General features: G+C 38.1%; 1 pseudogene; it reads left to right on the top strand.

Moving 5' to 3' along the window:
* The first annotated feature begins 7,524 nt into the window (after positions 1-7,524).
* The window catches only part of LOC123806704, a 41,037-nt pseudogene continuing 20,887 nt past the window's right edge, over positions 7,525-27,674 (top strand).

Here is a 27,674-nt window from a genome sequence, read left to right as displayed (position 1 = left end):
TTGCCGTGTGATTTACATTAGCCAACATTTGTAGGCAGACTTAGATCCCATCAGTATATGAATGGGGAAAAAAAGCCTGAGAAATTCTTTTCATGTTATGCTCCTTCACTTATTTTATTTACAATTATGGGGTTTCCCAGAAAACACAGTTTGTGTTAATAGCAATTATGGTTCAATTTTCTTTTTTTAATATAACTGATTCTAGTTTCCTACAATTCTGGCCATTATTATCTTAGTAATATTTTTCAAACTCAGTACTTTAAAATAAAACTATTGTTCTCTAACCATTTTATTCCACATTTAACTCTCAAACCAGCCCTATAAGTCAAGTGCTTTTTACAATCACATTATTAGAGAAAAAAGAGGCAAAATGCAAATTCTGTACTCTGTGGCAGCTTCAAGATTCTAACATGAAATTTTTGGCCACATTATTTCTCAGTATCTTAAATTGTAGCATAAAAACTCAAAGAGTTCAGAATATGTGAAGAAAAGAAGAATATTCTCAGGAATCTCATAATGTTTTGTACAACTGTCTTTGTGGAGCTAAACTTCAGAGACTCTGGCCTCACAAACTGGTTGGTGCAGGCCAGTAATGAAGACTTTGTGTATGAAGCACATAAGGACAAAGTGATCAGCTGCACTGAAAAGGATACAAACAGTGCACCCCATAAGACAGGCTTGGATGAAATCTAAACTTTGACTAGGACATCTGCACTCACAATGCCAGGCTTTTATTTCCAACACATGCTCTGTGGTAACATGAGGCACTTTCTAAAGTCAAAGCTTAATCACATTGTTAAACGTTCCTGTGATCCATCATTATGGGCAGTGTTGGGAACATGTCTCCAGATGCATAGAAGCCTCCAAAGATACCATCTGTGCTACATGGAGAAGAGAACAACAGACACAAAAAAGAGTTGCCACAAAAAAGAGTTGCCTGTTTTTCTATGTTTCTACTAAAACTGAAGCTGTGGAATTGTGAACAATTTTTTTTTCATAACTTATACTGTGCCACAGAAAGTGTCTGCAGCTAGCATAATGAATCATTATATATATATATATATATATATAATTTATTCAACTATATACATGTATATAGTTGAATAAATAAACCCTCTGCAACACTTTAACAAATATCTGAGTTAATCTGGGGGTTCTCTGCAGTACCCAGAGATTCTTAAACGAGCCACAACAAGGACAAAATCCATGATGAGAAAATTAGCATATATATTTTCTTAACAGGTTGCTTTTCAGGTGTTTTTCTGGGTCTGAATGGCCACAGGCCAGTGAAGAAAAAGGCAGAGAAAATGGAAAGTTATAAACATGAAGGACCACAGTGTTTCTATCAGTATATTATGCAAAACAAAGCACCAGGTATGCACTGGCCATGGCTGATACAATTAATCCCAATAAAAATTACACAAATTTTATTTAACTACTCACTCTCAAAGAGGCAAATTAGGATCAAAGGGATGATGAATATTTCCAAATAGAAGCTAAGGGTAGACAGGGTCACCTTGTGCTGTTGAGAAAGCCAGTAATTACCCAGTGGAAAGATGGTCCACAATACACTGTGTGGTATTAAACACCAGATAATTGAACAGCTATGTAGTCATGTACATGAATATTCTACATTGAATGGTAACAGATACATGGGACACCCCATTCTAATGTCTCCTGGGTAGCACACAAGGTAAAAGTTTTGTTCACATATAAGCTGTTATATCTTCACACTAAGTAAGTAGTAAAGAGACATAATGAAGGCAGCATCCCTAGGAACCACACTAAAAGTATAATGGTGTGAACACCTCCCAGAAACTCTGAGTTCCTTATGGAGGTGGGTGGAGGAATGGAGATTTTTAAAATAAAAATAGTCTGAGCTAGAAATGTACAATTTGTGTTTACTGGTTTGAAAAAATACATACAATTATTTCCTTCAGGGAATTTTGTTAAGCAGGGGAACAACAGATCTTCGTGTAAGAAGTCTGTCTTAAGAGCTTTGTCCCAGTGAGTCTGCAAGAAACACTCTCAGTATAGAGACTAGAATACAGAATTTTATGGATTTGAATGGCTGTTCAATCTCCTTCAGGCCAGAACTGACAACCCACTAAAACACATCTCTCCACATTCCCTCTAAGATACTGAGGCATGATCTGCCCCGACATGAAACAAAATGATCGGCAAGATGTCATCCTTTTTTCCAATTTGGAGATGCTGTGTAAAAAAAAAAAAAAGGCACATTATAATAACTTTTAAATTTGAAATAAGAAGGTTGATTGTTCTTCCTTCTGCAGTAAATCAGGTTTTCATACCCTCATTATGAACATTTTAGATTTAGGAAAGTGTAACTGGACAATTTAGTTGTTAGGGAAGTCCACTACAGGGAAAGAATTTGAGCCAATAACACAGGTATAAACAAACCTTTATGTGGCCAGTGAACACCCGTTAATCCTTATAGTGTCAATGAAACAAAGGGCTATGAAGGAGCAGTGAGAGACCATGAGCAACCTGAAAACAAGTAGGTTTAAAACTAAAAGAATAATTATGCATGCCTTGTAGGTCAGGTACCCACTAGGGAGTGTGTAGGAGGCAACCACACATTGAATTATCTCTCTCTCTCTCTTTTTTCCTCCATTACCATCTAAAAACAAAGAAATAAAACCTTTAAAAAAGAAGAACTCAGAATCAGATGCACATTCCAGCCAAGATGGAGCTGTAGGTAGAAAACCTTTGCTTCCTCACACAACCAAAAAGAGAATAACAACCAAACTAAAATCAATAAACAACAAAAAATGCCAGAAAATCAAATTGCATAGAACTCTGACAACCAAGGGATTAAAGAAACAATGAACCAGATGAACCACACCGGTAAAACAGGCAAATGGAGAGGACCCATGGTGATGCTTTGTAAAGTATGGGCAGAGCAGTCCTAGAGAAAAGCAGTGTGAAAGCAGACCACATGGGCCTGGCTGGCTGAATGGGAAACTGGGGCTCAGAGCTGACTATGGAGTACTGTGGGGTTTGCCACAGAGGGAGAACTTCCCAGTCTCACAGGAGGGATTCTTGAAAAGTGGGCTAGAACCCAGCTGCATAGTTCCCTCTCTGGCCCCTCCCACACAAGGAAGAGGGGCAGAGATGGGCAGATACAGTAGAGAGTACTTAGAGCAAGGTGTTGGCTGCAGTACCAGGGCAGGCAAGGCAGTGGCTGGTGGACTGGTTGAGGCAGCTATTGGTGATGCTGGTGGTCCTACATTGGCATGTGGATAAACCAGCAGAACACTTGGGGAGTGAGAATGACCACACAACCCATGGTTCCAGTGTGGGGAAATAAAGACTCCAAACCACTTACTGCAGAAACCTGTGTGGGATGAGGTGGTGGGAGAAACTCTCAGACTCACAGGATCATCCATTGAAAAGACCCACAGGGTCCTAGAATGTACACAAAACCACCCACACAGGAATCAGCACCAGAAGGGCCCAATTTGCTTGTGGGTAGCAGAGGAAGTGACTGGAAGCACCCGAGAGTCAGGCAAGCCACATTGACCACTGTTGGATCTGTCCCCAACATACAGCCCCACTACTCAGTGATGTGGGTTGTTTCCCCACAACAGCAAATACCTAAGGCTCCACCCCTTACTACATAACAGGCATGCTGAGACAAAAAAAAAAGTACAACTCAAGTGAAAAAACAGATCAGAGCTTCAGAAAAAGTACAACTAAGTGATGAAGTGACAGCCAACCTATCAGATGCACAGTTCAAAACAGTGGTAAACAGGATGCTCACACAAACAGTTAAGTATAGTCACAAAATAGAGGAAGAAGTGAAGGCTATGCAAACCAAAATAAAGGAAAATGTACAGGGAACCAATAGTGACAGGAAGGAATCTGGGACTCAAATCAATGATTTGGAACAAAAGGGAGAAATAAACATTCAACCAGAACAGAATGAAATAACAAGAATTCAAAAAAAAAATGAGAAGAAGCTTATGAACCTCCTGGGGAATTTTAAACATTCCAACATCTCAATCACAGAGATGCCATATGGAGAAGAGGAAGAGCAAGAAATTGAACACTTATTTGAAAACATAATAAAGGAGAACTTCCCTAATCTGGCAAAGGAAATAGACTTCCAGTAAGTCCAGTAAGCTCAGGGAGTCCCAAGGAAGTTGGACCCAAGGAAGCACACACCAAGGCACATCATAATTACATTACCCAAGATGAAAGATAAGGAGAGGATTTTAAAAGTGGCAAGAGAAAAGGAGACAGTTACCTATGAAAGAGTTCAAATTAAACTATTAGCTGATTTCTCAAAAGAAACCATTTGGGTAGGAGGGGGCTGGAAAGAAGTATTCAAAATCATGAAAGTCAATGACCTACAAGCTATATTACTCTATCCAGCAAAACTATCATATAGAATGGAAAGGGAGATAAATCCCTACCCAGATAAAGTCCTGTTAAAGCAGGTCATCATCACCAAGCTATTATTATAGGAAATGTTAAAGGGACTTATCTAAGAAAAAGAAGATAAAAAATATGCACAGTAAAATTATAAAATCACAACTAGCAACAACCAAATCTAAAACAACAGCAACAAAAAAAAACAACAAACACAACAAACTAAGGAAACAGCAACAGGAATGGACTCACAAAAATGGAGATCATATTGAAGGTTATCAGTAGGGGGTGGGTGGTGAGCCTAATAGTGGTAAAGGTACATGGAATAAGAAGCATAAATGGTAGGTAGGTACAAAATAGACAGGGATAGGTTAACAATAGTAAAGAAAAAATGGAATCTAAAGAACTTACATGTGTGACCCAAGGACATGAACTAATGTGGGGGAATCCTGGTGGGAGTTGGGGTGGAGGGGAATAATAGGTTGAAAAAAAATGGGACAACTCTAATACCATAGTCAATAAAATAGATATAAAAAATGAAAATGAAAATCTCAAAGGATGCCACAGGTTTTAAAAATCATGAAAAACATTATGAATAATTACATATGAACACATTTGACAATCTAGATAAAATGGAGTTTTCTCAATAACATAGAGCTTCCCAAGTCTCACCTAGAAAGAAACAGTGCAAGTCAATAGAACAATTCCCAGCAGTAAAAGTGAAGCTGTAATCAAAACTTCCAAAACACAAAATCCCTGGTCCAGGTGACTTATAGGTGAAGTCTGACAAATATTTAAATAATAATTAGTACACTTAGTATGCAAACTATTTTAAAAACCACAGAATAATACTGCAGAGAGTGTATGAGGGCATTGTCACAGTGGTTTTGTGTGTAAAGCAGTGAGAATGTACTAGGACCTCTTCTGGGGGATTCCTTCCATAAATCCTCCCTACCACTGTGCTTTTATCCCCAACCTCACATGTTTTTTTCTGTCTTCTGGGATCACTTCATTGCATGGCATGTGGCTTTGGACCAAGTAAATAGCTAGATGGCAATATGACCTTATTCTCATCCTATCTCTGCAAAGAATACACCAAAAAAAAAAAAAAAGCAACAGGTGGATGTGTAAGAGATTACCAGTGGCTTTGATGAGAAATCATTTAGAGTTTCTCAGAGAAATGTGATGTCTCGGAGGGAGGTAGAAATGTTAGCGAGTTTTTCCATCCCTCACATTTCATCCTCTATTCCCTCAGTGACTGGGTGTCCATAAGGTGAAATGTGCATATTGGCCCATGATTACATCAGCGTGTTTGGAAAAGAAAAAAAATGGAATTTGCCAGTACATCTGATAAAGGCTTGACATCCAAAATTTATGAATAATGTAAAAATCAACACCAAAACAGAAGCAATCCAATGTTAAAAATAGGAAAAGAACTTGAATAAACACTTCTTCAAAGAGGGCATTGAAGGTTAATAGACATATGAAAAGATTCTCAATGTCACTAATCATTAGAGAAATGCAATGTTATATTAAAAGTCAAATGCCATGCGTTTTGAAGTGGTTTTTTTTTTTAGGCAATGAAAGTTACACAGTGATTCTCATAGTAAATTATTAATAAAAGTCTTTTTTTTAAGAAAAAGTTGTGGTTCTTTACTTTTAGAGAGAGAGGAATTTTGGGAGAAAGAAAGGGAGAGCAACATAAATGTGTGAGAGAAACATTGATCTGTTTCCTCTCTAGTGCTCCCAAAATGGGACCTGGTATTCATCCCAGGCATGTGCAGGAGACATATCATTTCATAGTCTGATGCTCAATATGCTGAGCCACACCAGCTAAGGCAATAAAATGCTTTATAAATGTTTATGATGTCAAGTGTTTTAATGTGGCAGTTGAGGCTCTTATTTACAATTAATTTATTAACATAGAGTATTATACGTGAAAATAACTGCTCTTAAAAATTTCATTCCATGTTTATTACCCCAAGGACATTTTGAGTCAAGTCCATTTTCTTCTTAGTATTTCAGATAAAAATCACAAAAGGTATGTTTTGTATATTAACATGACCAACTATCTGTGGCAGTTCCAAAATTTTAGACTTGGAACTATATACTCTATAAGTGTATAGCTTTTCATATCCTCTATAAGTGTAGTCACAACACAAGGAGAGTTTGGATAAATCTGGGAAATGAAATGGGCTTTCTCACCAGTGGTTCTAACCAGGTTTTATACAAGTGACTCTGTGGAATTTAACCAGGGTATGGCTGCATGTCCTTTTATGGCACAAACCGCTGATGGTGAAGTATGGCACAAACCAATGATAGTAATGGACACCACAATGGAGTCAGCACCAGAAATCACATCAAATAGAAGAAGACACAAATTAGGATGGGCCTGGAGCAAATCTAGGATTCTGCCATACCTTTCTCACCCACAAACTAATGCTCTCCAATTAAATCTATGTTCTGTAGAAACATGAGGTTTTTCTTCTAGACACAAAAATCACTTCCTTTGTATGTGGTCCTGTGATCCATTCTGATCCATCCATCTAGTCACCTTCAAAAATTGCTGCCAGATTCAACAAAGGCTATGAAAATACCATAAGTGACCTATGGCAAAGAGATTTCAAATAATGTCTTCTACAACTGTCTGACTCTCCTACTAAAACTGAAGTTAACAGATTTTGTTCTGCATCCTTCATTAGTGTTGTAAGTTGTCTCAGAATGTGTCTACATTAGAGGGGTATAATATATAGTTTTATGAAGTGTATTCAAAATCATATGAAAAATCTGAGTGGGCCTTGGAATTTTTGCTGCCTGCCTAAATGTCTTGCTGGCTACTGGAAAACACAGCAGGACCCCATAAATGGTATCACAGGCATTTTGGAGGCTGCTTTTTAAGTACTTCTTAAAACTCATAATGGCCACAGGTCAATGAGGAAAATGGTAAGTGATTTTTATGGAAAATTGAAATCCATGAAATACAAAAACCAAAGATGGTCCAGCTGCATATGCTGCAGGAAGAAGCATCAGGGGGAAATCTGACATGAAAAATCCATTTAATCCATCTAAAATTACACAGGGTTTATTTTATACCATCCATTTTCAGAGAGGCAGTTTGCATCTCTGAAAATGGGATACTCCCACGACACAAAAGTAGATGTTGGCAGAGTCACCTTCAGCCAAGGGGATGACCAGTACCCACTTTCTGAAAAGCAGGTATGGAGTGTGTTGTTTGGTGTTATGCCAGATAAGTGAACAGGTAGGAGGTCACATAATCAATGGTTGTACATAGAAAGGTTGGTACCATACAACACTTTATCTCAATAAATTCACTCAGAAAAGGGTCTGTGAATGGAAAGATAGCCAGATGAAATACACACACACACACACACACGTCACGTTTGTGTGTGTGTTTGTATGTGTAGCTATAGTCTGACTTCAAACTGAATAGGCTGGAGTTGTCACATTGTTACCTCTCTGTGATTTTAGCTACTTTATTGAAAACAGACTGACTGTGAATTTAGCATTCTTTTAAATAGAAACTGCCCTTGTGTTCTAGTCCTCAAATATGTTTTTCCATTGGTCATTCATGAGCATTTGTTTTAGTGATAACTTGAAGCACCTGTAGGCTGGGTTACCTGCAAAACAGATTTCTTCCATCCTTAGTGGTCATACAGAATCCTTGTTGGAATGTGCTGTTTCTGTTCCTGAAATCATTAACTATTTTCCACTTTTAAAAAAAATGGAATCTCCATAATAGGAGTATCAAAATTCAGTTTAAAGTAAACCAAAAGCAATCAGTATCTTCATTTGAGATCAAGAAGGTTCTCGTGTGTGTTGTTCCTATACACTGTCTCCAGATTGGGAAGGAAAGGCATGCTACAGATATTTCCCTCCATTTCACAGGTAGATGGAAGTTCAGAACTTAAATCAAACGTGGTTCTTCCAGACTTTAGGGGATTTACAATTCTGTCCTGTAAGCCTTTGAGGGGAAATTTGAAATCTTGAGGTTACTTTTTTCTTTTCTTTTTAATAATCTGTAGGCCTTTCTTTTTTATTGCACTCTTTATGCATTTATTTTAATTGTATTTTATTCATTTTTATTGTTTTTCAAGTGAAGTTATCTCCCATTCTTATTTCTATAACCAGGTTGTTGGTTTCAGACTCATTGAGACAATGCTTTTAATACAGACTACACATTAAGGGGGAGCCAGATGTTCCTCAGCTAACAAAATGCCTTGAAAACAATCATTGAATAATTTTCTTCACCATTGAACTCAAATTAAATACTTATAGCTTAGAGTTTTTTCAACTTGGGCACATCTGTTCCTACAAAAATATCTTTGAAGTACTGTTTGTGGGTGACCTCCAAAAGTTTATTCTTCTTGTTAAATGTAATGTGGCTGACATTATGTCACTTTTTCTATCATTTATTGTGAGGATGGCATCAGTTTGTCTGTGGATGAGGCTTGCAAATAGAGGTCTCTCCGAAGGCATAATGCTTAAGTGCCCATACTGTCCATGGTACTCAACTTCACATGCTGGACTTTCACTTACATGGCTACCTACTGTTTTGCTTTCTGACATTCAACAGCACCCATAATATCCTGGGCCAGTTTTTCACTAGGTGAGCACTGGCCAACTCCATGTCACATGGTGACACTGCCCATTTGTAGGATGTGCCATGAGTCTAAATGCTCATCTTCCTGAGCCTCAGTTTGCTTCTGTGAAAGTTATTAGAAAATACATTGTATATGCATTTGAAAGAATATAATGGATCAGCCATGGCTGGTGTTTACCTGGTACTTGGTTTTGCAGAATACATTGCTGGACCTGCTGTGCTTGTTGATCTTTATAAATTTCCACTTACTCACAGAAGGCTTTCTGCATCTATCTTCACTTGCCTGTGGCTTTCCAAAGTTTGAAAAAAACACCTGGAAAGCAAACTGTCAAGGAGTTTCAGATGTCTGGGTTTTTGTTTTTTGGTGTGGCCTGTTTAGGTATATGGGGGTAGCTGGAAATCCCCAGGCCCACTCAGATATTTGGTATCATTTTGGATATAGTTCATTCCTTCAACTCTGTATCTTATATATCTTATTCAAGCAGGCCCTGCCTGAAACATTTACAATAACTAACCCCCCCCCCCAAAAAAAAAGCAGACACAAGATTGATCTTCAGTTGTAGTCAGAGGATCTGGCAGTCAAACTCTGCATCACTTTATGTTTCCTCCACATATGTCATATTTGGTATTTTCTTAGAATGTTTTATATCTGGAGGCATTTTCCAAATGTGGACTTGAGTGAAGGATCACAAGACAATCGATATAGGTTAGTGATCTTTGAGTCCAGAGGAAGCATCTCCCATTTTTTAGTACACATCCTGAGAAGGAGAGAATTGCATATGGGTGAGAAGGGCATGGAAGTACCCTGGATTTGGTCCAACCCCTTTCTCAACTGGTTGCCACTTTGTTACTTTTTTACACTTTAACTGCTGACCTTTTCCTAATGTCTTTGCCTGATCAACTATATCATATTCATCCTGTGCCATATAGACAACCTGTGGCTAGACTGTGAATTTCAGACCCACAGAGTGAGGTGTACAGATACTGCCAAGAGCCCCTTTCTAGAGCCACCTAATTCTCTTGTCCATCCATCTTGCTAATTTATTAAAACTTCTTTATTATATTATTATTAGATATGGACAACTAGGGAAACAGACAGTTCCTGGCTGTAAAATTGGAAATGTTATTAATGGTGTCGTGAATTTAAAGTATCTAAAACACCTTTTACTTTCCTCACCTATAATGCTGAGGTAAAAAATCATTTACATATGAGCAAGTATCACTAAGGGTGTAAAGAGATTAAGACTATTATATGAAAAGAGAGAATTAACCTATCATATAGATTCTAATTACTTATTGTGCATTAACTTGCTGGACAAGAAGTTAACATTGAAAAGCTATGCAGGAAAGAAATAATAATTGAGAAGACCACAGTCACTTTCATCTCAGTAGGCTTCCATATTTAGCACTGTTTTATTTCCCTCTGGATCTGCCTTCTGTGGTGTCAGATGTTGATCGTGTCAGACCTTAGACAGCCTAATCTCTGACTACCAGAGATCTGCTCTCTATAGTTGTCTCTTTCAGATGTTAGTCACTGTGCACTCAGCAGTCAGGTTTAAGCCCCATAGAGCAGGGCAGAGTTCCTGCTAGTGTTGTGTCTATTGTTTCTCTTCAGGATGCTCCTACTTGGAGGAGAATGGTCTACCTGAGCATGATGGCTGCTGCCATATGGGAGTTGACTAAGCACCCTAATCCATGTGGCTGATTTCTCTGTAATGTATATATCATTCTATTTCTTTTCCTGTACCTCTGGAACATTCATATGATTATTTTTGATGTGTTGAATCACATCAGTTGTTTCCTGGATGATATGCCTTACTTGCATCACTTGTGTAATTCACACTTGGTCAGGATGTATAATCATTTTAATATATCATTCAGTTTAGTTTGGTATATTTTGTTCAGAATTTCAACATGTACACTTATCAAGAATATATGCCTATAAGTCCATTTTTTTCCATTAGTTGCATTAGTTTGGGTGTTACAGTAATGCTGGCCTCAGGAAACAAATTTACAGGTGAACTTCATCTATTTATTGGCTAGTTGAAAAGGATATGTACTGGTAATTTTTAAAATATTTTAAATCTATCTAGCTCTGGGCTTTTCTTTTTGTGTGTTTTAATTACTGATTCAAATATATAGCTAGTAATAGTTTTGTTCAGATAATTTGATATGTCATCATTTAGCCTTCAAAGGGAGTATGGTTTAAAAATTTTCTATTTTAGCCTGGTTGGTGTAGTTCACTGGATTGAGCACATTGTGAACCAAAGGATCACTGGTTCAATTCCAAGTCAGGGCACAGGCCTGGGTTGCCAGCCAGGTCCCCAATAGGGGTCGTTCAAGAAGCAACCACACAACAATGTTTCTCTCCCTCTCTTTCTCCTTCCCTTCTCCTCTCTCTAAAACAATTAATAAATAAATAAAAATAAAAATAAATAAAAATTTCTATTTTATTAAATGGTCAAATTTGTTGTATATGATTGTTGATGGCATTCTGTAAAAATTCTTTTGTTTTTGTAGTGTTGATTGCTGTTTCTTTTATTTTCTGGTTCTTTTAACTTTTGTTTTCTATCTTTATTGTCTGATGGATCTTATTAGAGGTTTTTTGAACTTATTGACCATTTCAAATAAGGAGCCATTAGTTTTATTAGTCTACATTATTTCTCTTCTTTCTTTATTATGGCACTGATGTTCATTTCATTTTATTTAATTTATTTTATTTTTTTAAATTGTTGCAGTACAATTTTCTATCTTTTACTCCCATCCCAACCCACTCACCCAGGGTTCCCCTTCTCCCTCCCATTTCCACCCACCCCTAGTTTTTATCCATGTGCTCTTTATACTTCTTCCTGTAAACCCTTTTCCTTTCTTCCTGAAATTCCCCTGAAATTCCCTCTCCTCTCCCCTCTGAACATTGTCAGACTGTTCTCTATTTCAGTGTCTTTGGTTATATTTTGTTTGTTTCTTTGTTTTGTTCTTTCAGTTCCTGTTAAAGGTGAGATCATGTGGCATTTGTCTTTCACCACCTGGCTTATTTTGCTTAGCATAATGTTTTCCAGTTGCATCCATGCTGTTGCAAAGGGTAGGAGGTCCTTCTTTCTTTCTGCTACATAGAATTCCATTGTGTAAATGTTCATAGTTGTTTGATCCATTCATTTACTGATGGGCATCTAGGTTGCTTCCAACACTTGGCTATTATAAATTGTGCTGCTATGAACATTGGGGTGCATAGGTTCTTTTGGATTGGTGTTTCAGGGTTCTTAGGATATAATCCTAGCAGTGGAATTGCTGGGTCAAAAGGCAGATCCATTTTTAGTTTTTTGAGAAAATTCCATACTGTTTTTCATAGTGGTTGTACCAGTCTGCAATCCCACCAACAGTGCACTAGGGTCCCCTTTTCTCCACAAACTCTCTAACACTTGTTGTTTGTTGCTTTGTTTATGATGGGCATTCTGACTGGTGAAAAGTGGTATCTCATTGTGGTTTCAATTTGCATCTCTCTGATAGCTAGCGATATTGAGCATCTTTTCATTTGTCTCTAAATCCCCTGCATGTCCTCCTTGGAGAAGTGTCTGTTCAAGTCCTTTGCCCATTTTTTAATTGGGTTGCTTGTCTTCTTAGAGTGGAGTTGAGTAAGTTCTTTATATATTTTGGAGATTAAACCCTTGTCTGAGGTATCATTGGGAAATATGTTTTCCCATACAGTTGGTTCTCTTTTTTATTTTAATACTGTTTTCTTTAGCTATGCAGAAGCTTTTTATTTTGATGAGATCCCATTTGTTTATTCTTTTCTTTATGTCTCTTGCTCTGGGGGATGTATCAGTAAAAAACTTTCTGCGTGAAATATCTGAGATTTTCCTGCCTATGTTCTCCTCTAGGACTTTAATGGTGACATGGCTTATAGTTAAGTCTTTTGTCCACCTTAAATTTATTTTTGTGTATGATGTAAGGTGGTGCTCAAGTTTCACTTTTTTTCATGTAGCTGTCCAGTTCTCCCAACACCATTTAATGAAGAGACTGTTTTTACTCCATCTTATGTTGCTGCCCCCTTTGTCAAATATTAACTGGCCATAGAGACTTGGGCTTATTTCTGGGCTCTCTGTTCTATTCCATTGGTCCATCTGCCTGTTCTTCCAGGCTGTTTTGATTATAATGGTTTTGTAATATAGTTTGATATCAGGTATTGTGATCTCTCCTACTTTGCTTTTCTTTCTCAAAATTGCAGCAGCTATTACGAGTCATTTATGGTTCCATATAAATTTTTGAAATGTTTGTTCTATGTCTGTGAAATATGCCATTGGTACTTTAATAGGTATTACATTGAATCTGTAAATTGCTTTGGGTAGTATGGACACTTTGATAATGTTAATTCTTCCAATCCATGAACATGGCATATGTTTCCATTTGTTTGTGTCTTCCTTAATTTCTTTCTTCACTGTTGTGTAATTTTTTGTAGACAGGTCTTTTACTTCCTTGGTTAGATTTATTCCTAGATATTTTATTTTTCTTTTTGCTATATTAAATGGGATTTTCTTTTTAAATTTCTGCTTCTTTTGTTTCATTGTTGGTATACAAAATGCCTTTGATTTCTGGATATTGACTTTGGATCCCGCTGTTTTGCCAAATCCATTTATTAGGTCAAGTGGTTTTTGGGTAGATTCTATATGATTTTCTATGTACACTATCATGTCATCTGCAAACAATGACAGTTTTGTTTCCTCCTTTCCAATTTGGATGCCTTTTGTTTCCTTTTCTTGCCTGATAGCTGTGGCTAAAACTTCCAATACTGTATTGAATAAAAGTGGTGAAAGTGGACAACCTTGTCTTGTTCCTGATCTTAGTGGAAAAGATTTTAGTTTATGCCCATTGAGTATGATTTTGGCTGTAGGTCTTTCATAGATGGCCTTTATTATGTTGAGGAATGCTCCCTCTGTTCCCACTTTGCTGAGTGTTTTTATCATAAATGGGTGTTGTACTTTATCAAATGCTTTTTTCCGCATCTATTGATATGATCATATGATTTTTGTCCTTGCTTTTGTTTATGTGACTTTTTCTCTCATCAAATTAGGGAAGTTTTCCATCATTACTTTTTCAAATAGGTTTTCTATCCCTTGCTCTTCCTTTTCTCCTTCTGGTATCCCTATTATACGGATATTATTACATTTCATATTGTCTTGTATTTCTTTTAATCCCTCTTCATTCTTTTTGAGCCTCTTATCCTTTTGTTGCTCCTTCTGGGTTATTTCTTCTACTTTGTCCTCTAGCTGGCTGATCCGATCTTCTGCTTCATCGATCCTGCTTTTGATTCCTTCTACTGTGTTCTTCAGTTCAGAAATTGTATTCTTCATTTCCTCTTGGCCCTTGTTGATGGTTTCTATTTCCTTTTCCATGTTGATACAGTTTGCAGTGAGCTCACTGTAGCTTCCCTGTAGTTTCTGGTAACTCATTGTGAGCTAGCTCATTGAGCTTCTTGATAACCATTGCTTTGAACTCAATCTGATATTTGAGTTGCCTTGTAGCTTCCCTGTAGTTTTTGGTAGCTCATTGTGAGCTCATTGAACTTCCTGATAACCATTGCTTTGAACTCAATATCTGATAGTTGAGTTGCCTTTATTTCATTTAGCATTCTTTCTGAGGCTTCCTCTTTTCCTTTCATTTGGGGATTGTTTCTGTGTCTTCCCATTGTTTGTGAGACTCTTCTTGTTAGCCTCAGCTTCTTAAATTGATCTGTTCTGGCTCCCTGGGTTTGTGGTGTGAACTTCTGTGGTAGAATAGCAGTTAGTTTCAGTGGTGCAGTTTCCTTGATCTGCTGAGCTCACTGCTCTTAGACTGTCATTTAAGTTGGCTCTGTGTTTGTCTTTGGGTTTTGATTGTTGTTGGGTCTTTCTTTGGTGGTTCCTTCTCACCAGCTGGTTAAATGAGGGTCACTCTGTCCACCACCCCTTGTATTTTGTTATCCTGGTGAGGGCAGGTTTTGTTGAAGCTGTTTTTTTTTTTTTTTTGTGTGTGTGTGTGTGTGTGTGTGTGTGTGTGTGTGTGTGTATAAGGTTTTGAGAATTCTCTCTTGCTCTTGTTCAGTTGTTTGTACTCGGTACTGTCTCTACTGTTTAGATGTATTTCCAGATAGGTCCTGGATTGAGGTTTGTGTGGTTTCCACTCCCTCCTTTACCTTATTCTGTTGTTATCTGTTAGTGGTTCCTTTGTTGTTGGGTTTCCTCTTCCAGTGGGTATCCTGGTGCTCACCACTTCCACCTACACTTTTTTTGTGATTTGTTAGAGGGGGAAGGCAAAATGGTTTAAGACAGCAAGAGAGTATTCTATGATATTTACAGTAGCAGCCAGAAGAGAAGAGATTGGAGATCTTTTGACTATGTATAGTATTAACCACAATTTTCCACCCAGCTAGCTGATTTTTAGAAAGGATGGAAAGAAGATAAGACTCTTGTTGGGGAAGGAAGGATTGTGTGTTGGATCTACAAAGCAGTGAGGTTGTGGGAGGTCAGATTCTGAGGTAAGGTGAGAGTAAAGCATAGTAAATAGATGTAGTGTGTGAGAATAGAGTTAACCACTACAGTAATAGAGTTCAGGAAATTTTGATGTGGGCTAAGATCTGGGAGGGGTGTTGTGAAGTATTTACAATTGCATAGAACAGCAATTATTTACAATAATATTAGAGCAACAATCGTATGACAGAATCTATGAGATCTAGATAACAAGAATAGGGAGTATAGAACCTTGAGTACTGTGCTAATGGGACACAGGTGAGGTGAAGGACAGTACATTAGCAATACACTATAAAAGATATATCAGGGGAAACCTGTCAAGTGATACAATATACCAGCCTAGCAAAGCATACTATTCAGAAAAAAGAGGAATACAAAAATAGTATTTAAAATGTAAGAGTAATAGACAAATAATAATAATACAAATATGCAATAACTTTCAGGTTCTCTAATAGCAGAGTGGAATTTGTCTCACTGTCACAGCTGTTGTGATTCCCCTTCTTTGGGTTCAACTCTGGTCTTTTCACAGATCCAGGTTTTTGTCTCACTTGTAGGTATTTAAAAAATAAAAATAAAAAAGGCAGACGAAGGAAGGAAGAAGAGATAAAATTGGAGGAAAGAAAGGAGGAAGGGATAAAACAAGAAAGCAGGAAAGAGTGGAAGAGAAAATTAAAAGAAAATAAAAATAATGAAAATTTAAAAAATTAAGAATTGTTTTTAAAAAAATAGAATAAAATTTAAAAGTCTCTTAGTTTCAAAGTGGCCAAACTGGTTTTTCTGGTCTTGCTGGCTGCGGCAGGCTGAGGGGTGATTGGTATGGCTTTTCTTCCTTCGGAATCTGCTCTTGGTCAGTGGCGTGCACTGTAGGGGAGCTATGGTGACTCCTGGGCCCTGCATCCTCATTGTGGGAATCAGCTCTTTCTGCAGGGTCACTGCTGTGGACTGGGGTGCTGCGATGCGCTCCCAGCGTGCGTGCACACACGCACGTGCCCTTGGCCAACCACCTCACCCTTCCAGCACTATGGAGGTGCACAGGTCCTTCACACAAGCACAACCCTCTGTGCAAACTTGGGATAGCTGCCCAGCTGGGTGGCAGGGAGGCCTGCAATTGCTGTAGGAGAATTCCTCAAACAGTATTTGTCTTTTCATTCTTTCCTCTTAAGAAATTCCTCCTATTCAAGCCTGCCGCTCCACACCTCAGCCTGGCTTCTCCCACAGCCCAACTCTCCAGCCAGACCAGTGACTGTGGGGGTCAGGGCCCATTGTGTGACCCAACCCCACCCGTGTCCACAGACTCTGAGGGTGCTCACAGCCCTTGTGTGTTTGCTAGCAACTGGGTTCCTCTGGGTGCCACTCAGACCCTGTTTGGCTGGGGATGGAGCAGTTGTTCAGGGTCTCTCCCAAGGACTCTGTGGCAAACTCACCAATGGGCACTGGGCCTGGGGCTGCAGCCCCCTGACCTCCGCGCTGGTCCCTGGGACCCTACGGTATTGCAGCATTCCTCTCACCGACTGGTTTTTTGGTTCTGCTACAATCCTTGGTCCCCTATTTTCACATATGCTGAGGTGTGTTGGTTGCTTGGTCCTCCACTCTGTAGATCGGCCAGGATTCTCTCCCTTGTGCAGAGGGAAGCCGAATGTGCTCCTTCCTACTCTGATGCCATTTTCCTGCCCCCCTTTGTTTTATTTTTATTTAAACTTACTTTTTGGTTAGTTACTTCTTTTTCTAATGTATTTTGAAACCCAAATGTTTTCATTGAAATTGTTTTGCTGTTTATTTAGAACTGTATTGTTATAGGCTACTTTTATAAGAGCTTCTGATAAATGTAGGTTTTCTACACCACATTTGCATTATATTTGTCTGAGTGTAGTTGTGGGATTTCTGTTTCTTTTAATTTTTTAAAATTATTTCTTTATTTATTTTAGACCAGGGGAATGGAGAGAGAAAGAGAGGGAGAGAAACATCAATGAATTTTTGCATTCACACACTACCTACTGAGGAATGGGCCTGCAACCCAACCATGTGCCCAGATTGGGAATCAAACCAGAAGCCCTTTGATTTGCAGGCCAGATTTCAGTCCACTTAAAGCACCACCCAGGGCTTTGTATTTTATTTTTTGATTTGTCAAGTATTTGGCAGTATGTTGATTAATTTCTAAATATATTGTTTGTTTTTGTTTTTTCTTTCTCATATTTTATTTCCAGTTACTTACCACTTTGGGCAGAAAGTATGGTTAATATTGTCCTGCCTGATGTTCCTCTGAATATTGAGCACCAGCCTGCAAATGCAGGATCACGAGTTCGATAACCTGTCAGGGCACATGCATGGGCTGCAGACCAGATCCTCAGCTGGGGGCACATGCGAGGCAGCCACACACAGATGTTTCTCTCTCTCTCTTTTTCCTTCCCTTGCACCCACTCAAAAAACAAATGAATACAATATTTTTAAAAGAAAATGAATATATGATTAATATAACTTTAAACTTTCAAATTTATTGAGGGTTGTTTTTCTCCTACTACAAGAACGATCTTGGAAAGTTTTCCATGTGAAATAGAGAAAAATGTGTACCCTTGAGTTTTAAATGCAATGTTCTACAAATATCTATTAAGCAAACTTGTTTTTCCATTAGTCTGATATTAATTGTGTAAAACACAGTGTTTTAAAATAAGATTATTCTTCTTTAATCATCTCATACCACATTTAATTCTCAAAGGAACCCTTGAAATAAATTATTTTCTATGTAAGAATTACAGACAAAGAAAGTAAAATGCATTTTAGATACTTTAAATTCACAAAACCATTAATAGCATTTCCAATTTTTCACCCAGGAACTCTATTTCCCCAGCTGTTCATATCAAATAATAATGTAATAAGGAAGTTTAAATATATTAACAAGACAAATGGAAAAGAGAATTAGATGGCTCTATAGAGGGGCTCTTAGCAGTATTTCTACACCTTACTCTGTGGGTCTGAAATTCACAGACTCTAGCCACAGGTTGTCTATATGGCACAGGATGAATATGATATAGTTGATCAGGCAAAGACATTAGAAAAAGGTCAGCAGTTAAAGTGTAAAAAAGTAACAAAGTGGCAACCAGTTGAGAAAGGGGTTGGACCAAATCCAGGGTACTTCCATGCCCTTCTCACCCATATGCAATTCTCTCCTTCTCAGGATGTGTACTAAAAAATGGGAGATGCTTCCTCTGGACTCAAAGATCACTAACCTATATCGATTGTCTTGTGATCCTTCACTCAAGTCCACATTTGGAAAATGCCTCCAGATATAAAACATTCTAAGAAAATACCAAATATGACATATGTGGAGGAAACATAAAGTGATGCAGAGTTTGACTGCCAGATCCTCTGACTACAACTGAAGATCAATCTTGTGTCTGCTTTTTTTTTGGGGGGGTTAGTTATTGTAAATGTTTCAGGCAGGGCCTGCTTGAATAAGATATATAAGATACAGAGTTGAAGGAATGAACTATATCCAAAATGATACCAAATATCTGAGTGGGCCTGGGGATTTCCAGCTACCCCCATATACCTAAACAGGCCACACCAAAAACAAAAACCCAGACATCTGAAACTCCTTGACAGTTTGCTTTCCAGGTGTTTTTTTCAAACTTTGGAAAGCCACAGGCAAGTGAAGATAGATGCAGAAAGCCTTCTGTGAGTAAGTGGAAATTTATAAAGATCAACAAGCACAGCAGGTCCAGCAATGTATTCTGCAAAACCAAGTACCAGGTAAACACCAGCCATGGCTGATCCATTATATTCTTTCAAATGCATATACAATGTATTTTCTAATAACTTTCACAGAAGCAAACTGAGGCTCAGGAAGATGAGCATTTAGACTCATGGCACATCCTACAAATGGGCAGTGTCACCATGTGACATGGAGTTGGCCAGTGCTCACCTAGTGAAAAACTGGCCCAGGATATTATGGGTGCTGTTGAATGTCAGAAAGCAAAACAGTAGGTAGCCATGTAAGTGAAAGTCCAGCATGTGAAGTTGAGTACCATGGACAGTATGGGCACTTAAGCATTATGCCTTCGGAGAGACCTCTATTTGCAAGCCTCATCCACAGACAAACTGATGCCATCCTCACAATAAATGATAGAAAAAGTGACATAATGTCAGCCACATTACATTTAACAAGAAGAATAAACTTTTGGAGGTCACCCACAAACAGTACTTCAAAGATATTTTTGTAGGAACAGATGTGCCCAAGTTGAAAAAACTCTAAGCTATAAGTATTTAATTTGAGTTCAATGGTGAAGAAAAATTATTCAATGATTGTTTTCAAGGCATTTTGTTAGCTGAGGAACATCTGGCTCCCCCCTTAATGTGTAGTCTGTATTAAAAGCATTGTCTCAATGAGTCTGAAACCAACAACCTGGTTATAGAAATAAGAATGGGAGATAACTTCACTTGAAAAACAATAAAAAATGAATAAAATACAATTAAAATAAATGTATAAAGAGTGAAATAAAAAGGAAAGGCTTAGAGATTATTGAAAAGAGAAGAGAGGCCTCAAGATTTCAAATTGTCCCTGAAAGGTTTACAGACTAGAATTACAAATCCCCTAAGGTCCCCTTCATACCTACTTTGCAGAAAGTGGGCACTGATAGGCACTGTGGTTCTGGAAGAACCACATTTGATTTAAGTTCTGAACCTTCATCTACCTATGAAATGGAGGGAAGTATCTGCAGCATGTCTTTCCTTCCCAATCTGGAGACAGTGTGCAGGAACAACACAAACAAGAAACTTCTTGATCTCAAATGAAGATACTGATTGCTTTTGGTTTACTTTAAATTGAATTTTGATATATTTATTTTGGATATTCCATATTTCTAAAAGACGCAAATACTTGATAATATCAGTAAGAGAAATAGCACATTTGAACAGGGATTCTGTATAGTAGAAGAAATCTGTTTTGGAGGAAACACATCTTACAGGTGCTTCAAAGTATAATTAACACATGTGCTCATTAATAACCAAGGGAAAAACACATTTTAGGACTAGAATACATGGGTGATTTCCATTTAAAAGAATGCTAAATTCACAGTCAGGCTGTTTGCAATAAAGTAGCTAAAATCAGAGAGAGATAATGACAATGTGAGAACTCCAGCCTACTCCATTTGGAATCAGGCTATAGCTACTTATATATATTCATCTGGATTTCTATTCACAGCCCCATTTCTGAGAGAATTTATTGAGATAAAGTTTTGTATGATACCAACATTCCTATGTACAACCATCATTTACTTAACTGCCTGCCTTCTCACTTATCTGGTGTAACAACAAACAACACATTCCAAACCTACTTTTCAGGAAGTAAGCACTGATGATCCACTGGTGGCTCAAGGTGATTCTTCTAACATCTAATATGAGTCATTTGAGTATCCCATCATCTGTATGAGATGCAGTTTGCATCTCTGAAAATTGGGTGGTATGAAATAAAAATTGGTTAATTCTACATGGATTAAATAGATCCATCATGGCAGGTTTCCCCCGATGCTTCTTTCTGAAAAATATCCAGCTGGCCCAGCTGTGGTTGTATTTCATGAATTTCAACTTTCCATAAACATTACTTACCTTTTTCCTTATTTACCTGTTGGCATTATTAGTTTTAAGAGGTACATGAAAAGGAACCCTCAAGAAACTCATGATGCCATTTATGGGGTCCTGGTTTGTGTTTTGCGGTACCAAGAGTAGGCATTCATGCAGGCAACCAAAATCCCAAGGCCCACTCAGATTTTTCATATGATTTTGAAATAACTTCATTCATAAAATTCTATATTATACACCTGCTAATGAGACATATTCTGAGACAACTTGCAGCACTAGTGAAGGATGCAGAACAAAATCTGTTAACTTCGGTTTTAGTAGAACAGTCAGACAGCTGTAGAAGACATTATTTGAAATCTCTTCTCCATAAGTCACTTACAGTATTTTCATAGTCTTTGTTGTGTCTGATGCCATTTTACAAATGGTGACTAGAGGGATGTATCAGGATGGATCAGAGGACCACATACAAAGGAAGTGATTTTTGTGTCTAGAAGAAAAACCTCATGTTTCTACAGAACATAGGTTTAATTGGAGAGCATTAGTTTGTGGGTGAGAAAGGTATGGCAGAATTCTAGATTTGCTCCAGGCCCATCCTAATTTGTGTCTTCTTCTATTTGATGTGATTTCTGGTGCTGACTCCATCAGTGGTGTGTGCCATAAAAGGACATGCAGCCACACCCTGTAATGTCAAGTTCCACAGAGTCACTTGTATAAAACCTGGTTAGAACCAGTGATAAAAAAGCCTATTTCTTTCCAGGTTCATCCAAACCCTCCTTGAGTTCTTTTCTACATTTATAAAGGATATGAAGAGATAAAAATGTACATAGTTCCAACTCTAAAATTTTGGAACTGCCAGAGATAGTTGATCATTTTAATGTTCAAAAGTTACCTTTTGTGATTTTCATCTGAAATACTGAGATTAAAATGGACTTGACTCAAAATGTCCTTGGGATAATAAACATGGAATGAATTTTTTAAGAGCAGTTATTTTCATGTATAATACTCTATGTTAATAAATTAATTTTAAAAAGAACCTAACTGCAACAAAAATATGTGACATCATAATTTTTATAAAGCATTTTATTGCCTTAGCTGGTGTGGCTCAGCATATTGATTGTCAGCTTGTGAACTGAAAGGCTGGCACTTGCCTACGATGCATGCCAAGTCCCATTTTGGGAGCACTTGAGAGGAAATCAGTTAATGTGTCTTTCACACATTTATGTTGCTCTCCCTTTCTTTCTCCCACAATTCCCCCCTCTCTAAAAGTAAATAAACACAATTTTTAAAAAAATTATTTTATTAATAATTTACTATATGAATCATTGTGTTAGTTTTATTGTCAAAATAAAAAAAAACTTCAAAACATATGGCATTTAACTTTTTTTAGATTTTATTTATTTATATTTAGAGAGGGAAGGGAGGGAGAAAGAGAGAGAGAGCGAAACATCAATGTGCAGTTGCTGGGGGCTGTGGCCTGCATCCCAAGCATGTGCCCTGACTGGGAATCGAACCTGCGACACTTTGGTTCGCAGCCCGAGCTCAATCCACTGAGCTACGCCAGCCAGGGTGCATTTGACTTTTAATATAACAGCTTTTAATTTACATTTCTCTAATGATCAGTGACATTGAGAATCTTTTCGTATGTCTATTAACTTTTTATGTCCTCTTTGCAGAATTATCTATTCAGGTTCTTTTCCCATTTTTCAAATTGGGTTGCTTGTGTTTTCATGTTGATTTTCTATATTCTTTATAAATTTTGGAAGTCAAACCATTATCAGATGAAATGGCAAATTCCATTATTTTCCTTTTCCACTCACGTTGATGTGATCATGGGCCAATATGCACATTTCACCTTATGGACATCCAGTCACTGAGGGAATAGAGGATGAAATGTGAGGGATGGAAAAACTCACTAACATTCCTACCTCCCCCAGAGACATCACATTTCTCTGAGAAACTCTAAATGATTTCTCATCAAAGCCACTGGTGATCTCTTACACATCCACCTGTTGCCTCTTGTGTGTGTGTGTGTGTGTGTGTGTGTGTGTGTGTGTGTGTATTCTTTGCCAAGACAGGGTGAGAATAAGGTCAAATTGCTATCTGGCTCTTCTCTTTGTCCTCACCTACATGCTATGCAATGAAGTGATCCCATGTGATGCAATGTGAGGTTCGGGATTAAAGCACAGTGGTAGGGAAGTTTTATGGAAGGATTCCCTCAAAATGAGATCTTAGCACCTTCTCACTGCTTTACACACAAAGCCACTGTGACAATGCCCTTATACACTGTCCCCAGGGTTATTCTGTTTTTTTTTTAATAGTTTGAACACAGAATGTACTAATTATTATTTAAATATTTGGCAGACTTCACCTATAAGCCACCTGGACCTAGGATTTTGTTTTTTGGGGAGTTTTGATTATGGCTTCACTTTCACTACTGGGAATTGTTCTATAGTCATTTGCTGTTTCTTTCTAGTTGAACCTTGGGAGGCTCTATGTTATTAAGAAAACTCTATTTTTCTAGAATGTCACATGTGTTCATATGTCATTGTTCATAATGATTTTTCACGATTTTTAAACCTCTGGCATCTTTTGAGATTTTCCTTTTTGCTGTTTATATCTATTTTATTGATTATGCTATTACAGTTGTCCCATTTTTTCTCCCTATTATTCCCCTCTACCATGTACCCCACCTCCCATCACCATTCCCCCACCTTAATTCATGTCCATGGGTCATATACATAAGTTCTTTGGCTTCTTCTTTTCCTATACTATTGTTAACCTCTCCCTGTCCATTTTGTTCCTACCATTTATGCCTCTTATTCCCTGCACCTTTACCCCCATTCTGCTCCCCACCCACCCCCTACTGATAACTTTCAATATGATATTCATCTGAGTGAATCCATTCCTCTTCTAGTTTGCTTGTTTAGTTTGTTGTTTTTGCTTTTGTTTTGAGGTTTGGTTGTTGCTAGTTGTGAATTTATCACTTTACTGTGCATATTTCTGACCCTCTTCTTCTTAGATGTTTATTTAACATTTCGTATAATAAGTGCTTGGTGATGATGACCTGCTTTAACTTGACCTTATCGGGGAGTGCTTTATCTCCCCATCCATTCTAAATTATAGCTTTGCTGGATAGAGTAATATAGTTTGTAGGTCATTGACTTTCATGATTTTGAACACTTCTTTTCATCCTTTCTTGCCCATATGGTTTCTTTGGAAAAATCAGATAATAGTTTTAAGGGAACTCCTTCATAGGTAACTGTCTCTATTCTCTTGCTTCTTTTAAGATTCTCTTTTTATCTTTCATCTTGGGTAATGTAATTATGGTATGCCTTGCTGTGTGCTTCCTTGGGTCCAACTTCCTTGGCACTCTTTGAGCATACTGGACTTCCTGGAAGTCTATTTCCTTTGCCAGATAAGGGAAGTTCTCCTTCATTATGTTTTCAGGTAAGTGTTCCATTTATTGCTCATCCTCTTCTGCTTCTGGCACCCCTATGATTCAGATGTTGGAATATTTAAAATTCTCCAGGATGTTCCTAAGCCTCTCCTTATTCATTTGAATTCTTATTTCTTCATTCTGTTCTGGTTGAATGTTTATTTCTCCCTTTTGTTCCAAATCATTGATTTGAGTAGAATTTCCTTCCTTTCACTGTTAGTTCCTGTACATTTTCCTTTATTTCACTTTGCATAACCTTCACTTTTTCCTCTACTTTGTGACTACTCAACCATTTGTGTGAGCATCCTGTTTACCAGTGTTTTGAACTGTGCATCTGATAGGTTGGCTATCTGTTCTTCACTTAGTTGTACTTTTTCTGAAGTCCTGATCTTTCATTCGGGTTGTACTTTTTTTTTTTTGTCCCAGTGCACCTGTTATATAGTAAGGGGTGGTGCCTTAGGTATTTGCCATTTTGGGACAACCCACATCCCACATCACTGTGTGGTGGGACTGTATTTTGGGGATGGGTCTGAGATAAGCCAATGCTGCTTGCCTGAGTCTCGGGTGCTTTCAGTCACTTCCTCTGCTACCCTGAAAGCACATAGGGCTCTTCTGGTGCTGATTCCTGCATGGTTGATTTTGTGTATGTCTAGGACCCTGTGGGTCTCTCCAATGGACCCTCCTGTGAGTCTGAGAGTTTCTCCCACCACCTCAACCCCCACAGGTTTTTGTAGTCAGGGGTTTTGAAGCTTTATTTTCCCATGCTGAAACCCTGGGTTGCATGGTCTGTCTCACTCTGCAGGTGTTCCACCTGGTTTATCCACAAGAAAATGTGGGAACACAAGCTCCTCCAGCTGCAGCCCAACCTGGTCCACCAGCCACTGTCTCACCTGGCCTGGCACTGCAGCCAAATCCTTGCTACTAGTACTCTCCACTGCTTCTGTCCATCTCTACCCCTCTGCCTGTGTGGGAGGGGCCAGAGAGGGAACAACACAGCTCACCAGCAGGGCTCTATCCCACTTACCAAGGATCCCTCCTATGAGACTGGGAGTTTCCCCCACTGTGGCAAGCCCCACAGTACTCCACAGTCAGCTCTGAGTCTCAGTTTCCCCTTCATCCAGCCCCACCCCCATGGTCCACTGTCACACCCCTTTTCTCTAGGACTGCCCTGCTCACACATTACAAAGCATCACCATGGGTCCTCTCCATCTGTCTATCTTACTGGTCTGGTTGGTCTGGTTGACTGTTTCTTTAATTTCTTGGTTGCTGGAGTTTCATGCAGTTTGATTTTCTGGCACTTCTGGTTGTTTATTGATTTTAGTTTGGTTGTTATTCTCCTTTTGGTTGTGCAAGGAAGTGAAGGGTTTCTACTTACACCCCCATCTTGACCAGAATGTGCATATGGTTCTGAGTTATTTTTTTAGGTTTTATGTCTTTGTTTTTAGAGGGTAATGAAGGAAAAAATAGAGGGAGAGAAAATTCAATGTGTGGTTGCCTCTCACACACCCCCTAGTGTGGACCTGACCTTCAAGACAGGCATAATTATTCTTTTAGTTTTAAACCTACCTGGTGTGATGTTGTTCATGCCCTCTCACTGCTCCTTCATAGCCCCTTGTTTCATTGATACTATAAGGATTTATCAGAAGTTAATTGGCCACAAAAAGACTTGCCTATTACTGTGTTATTGGCTCAAATTCTTTCTTTGTTGTGGACTATCTCACTAACTAAATTGTCCAGTTACACTTTCCTAAATCTAAAATGTTCATAATGAGGGTATGAAAACTTGATTTACTGAAGAAAGAACAATCAACATTCTTACTTCAAGTTTTAAGTTATTAAATTTTCTTTTTTTTCCTTAGTGTCTCCAAATTGGAAAAGGATGACACCTTGCACGTCATTTTGTTTCATGTCATGGACAGATAAAGCCTCAGTATCTTAGAGGGAATGTGGAGAGATGTGTTTTATAGGGTTCTCAGTTCTAACCTGATGGAGTTTGAGTAGCCATTCAAATCTATAAACTTCTGTGTTCTAATATCTATACTCACATTTTTTCTTGCAGATTCACTTGGACAATTCTATTAACACAGACTTCCTACAGGAATATCTGTTGTTCCTCACTTAACAAAATGCCATGAATGAAATAATTGTATGTATTTTTTTCAAACCAGGAAACACAAATTGTCCATTTATACCTCAGAATATTTTTATGTTAAAAATCTCAATTTCTCCATGCATGTCCATAAAGAAATCAGAGTTATTGGGTGATGTTCACACCAAAATCCTTTTGGTGGTTCCTAGGGATGTTGCCTGTATTATGTCTCTCTTCTACTTACTTAGTGTGAAGATAATACCAGCTTATCTGTGAATGAAACTTGCACCTTGAGGGCTATCCAGAAGTCATTAGAAAGTGGTGTCCTATGTATTTGTGGTAATAGCCATTCAGTGTAGAATAACCATGTACATGACTACCTAGATGTTCAACTATCTGGCATTTAATAGAACACAGTATATTGTGGACCCGCATTTTACTAGGTGATTTCTGTTTTTCTGCACAGCACAAGGTGACCCTGTCTACATTTACCTTCTACATTGGGGATATTCATCATCACTTTGAGCCTAAATTTTCTTCTGTAAAAGTGGATAGCTAAGTAAAATTTGTGTAATTATTAGTGGGATTAATTGTATCAGCCATGGCCAGTGCATACTTGGTGCTTTGTTGTGCATAATATACTGCTGAAACTACTGAGGTTGTTCATATTAGTAACTTCTATTTTAGTAGAAATTTAGAGAAAATAGGCATCATATGGTTCTCTTCTCCATTTAGCACAGATGGTATCTTTAGATCCTTGTATGCATCTGGAGGTATGTTCCCAACCCTATATATAATGATGGATCACAGGAACATTTAAAAATGTGATTAATCTTTGACTTTAGAAAAAGGGCCTCATGTTACTACTGAGCATGTATTTGAAAGAAAAGCCTTGCATTGTGAATGAGGATGTCCTAGCCGAAGTCTGGATTTTGTTGATGCCTATCTTATGATGTGGACTGTTTTTATCCTTTTCAGTGCAGCTGATGGCTTTGTTCTTGTGCCCTCCAAGCACAAATTTTTCATTACCAGCCTGTGCCAACCAGTTTGTGAGTC

The sequence above is a fragment of the Phyllostomus hastatus genome, unplaced genomic scaffold (assembly GCF_019186645.2).
Source record: "Phyllostomus hastatus isolate PE091 unplaced genomic scaffold, TTU_PhHast_1.1 phas_scaffold_39, whole genome shotgun sequence".
NCBI lineage: Eukaryota > Metazoa > Chordata > Mammalia > Chiroptera > Phyllostomidae > Phyllostomus > Phyllostomus hastatus.
This window is presented reverse-complemented; position numbering and strand designations above follow the sequence as displayed.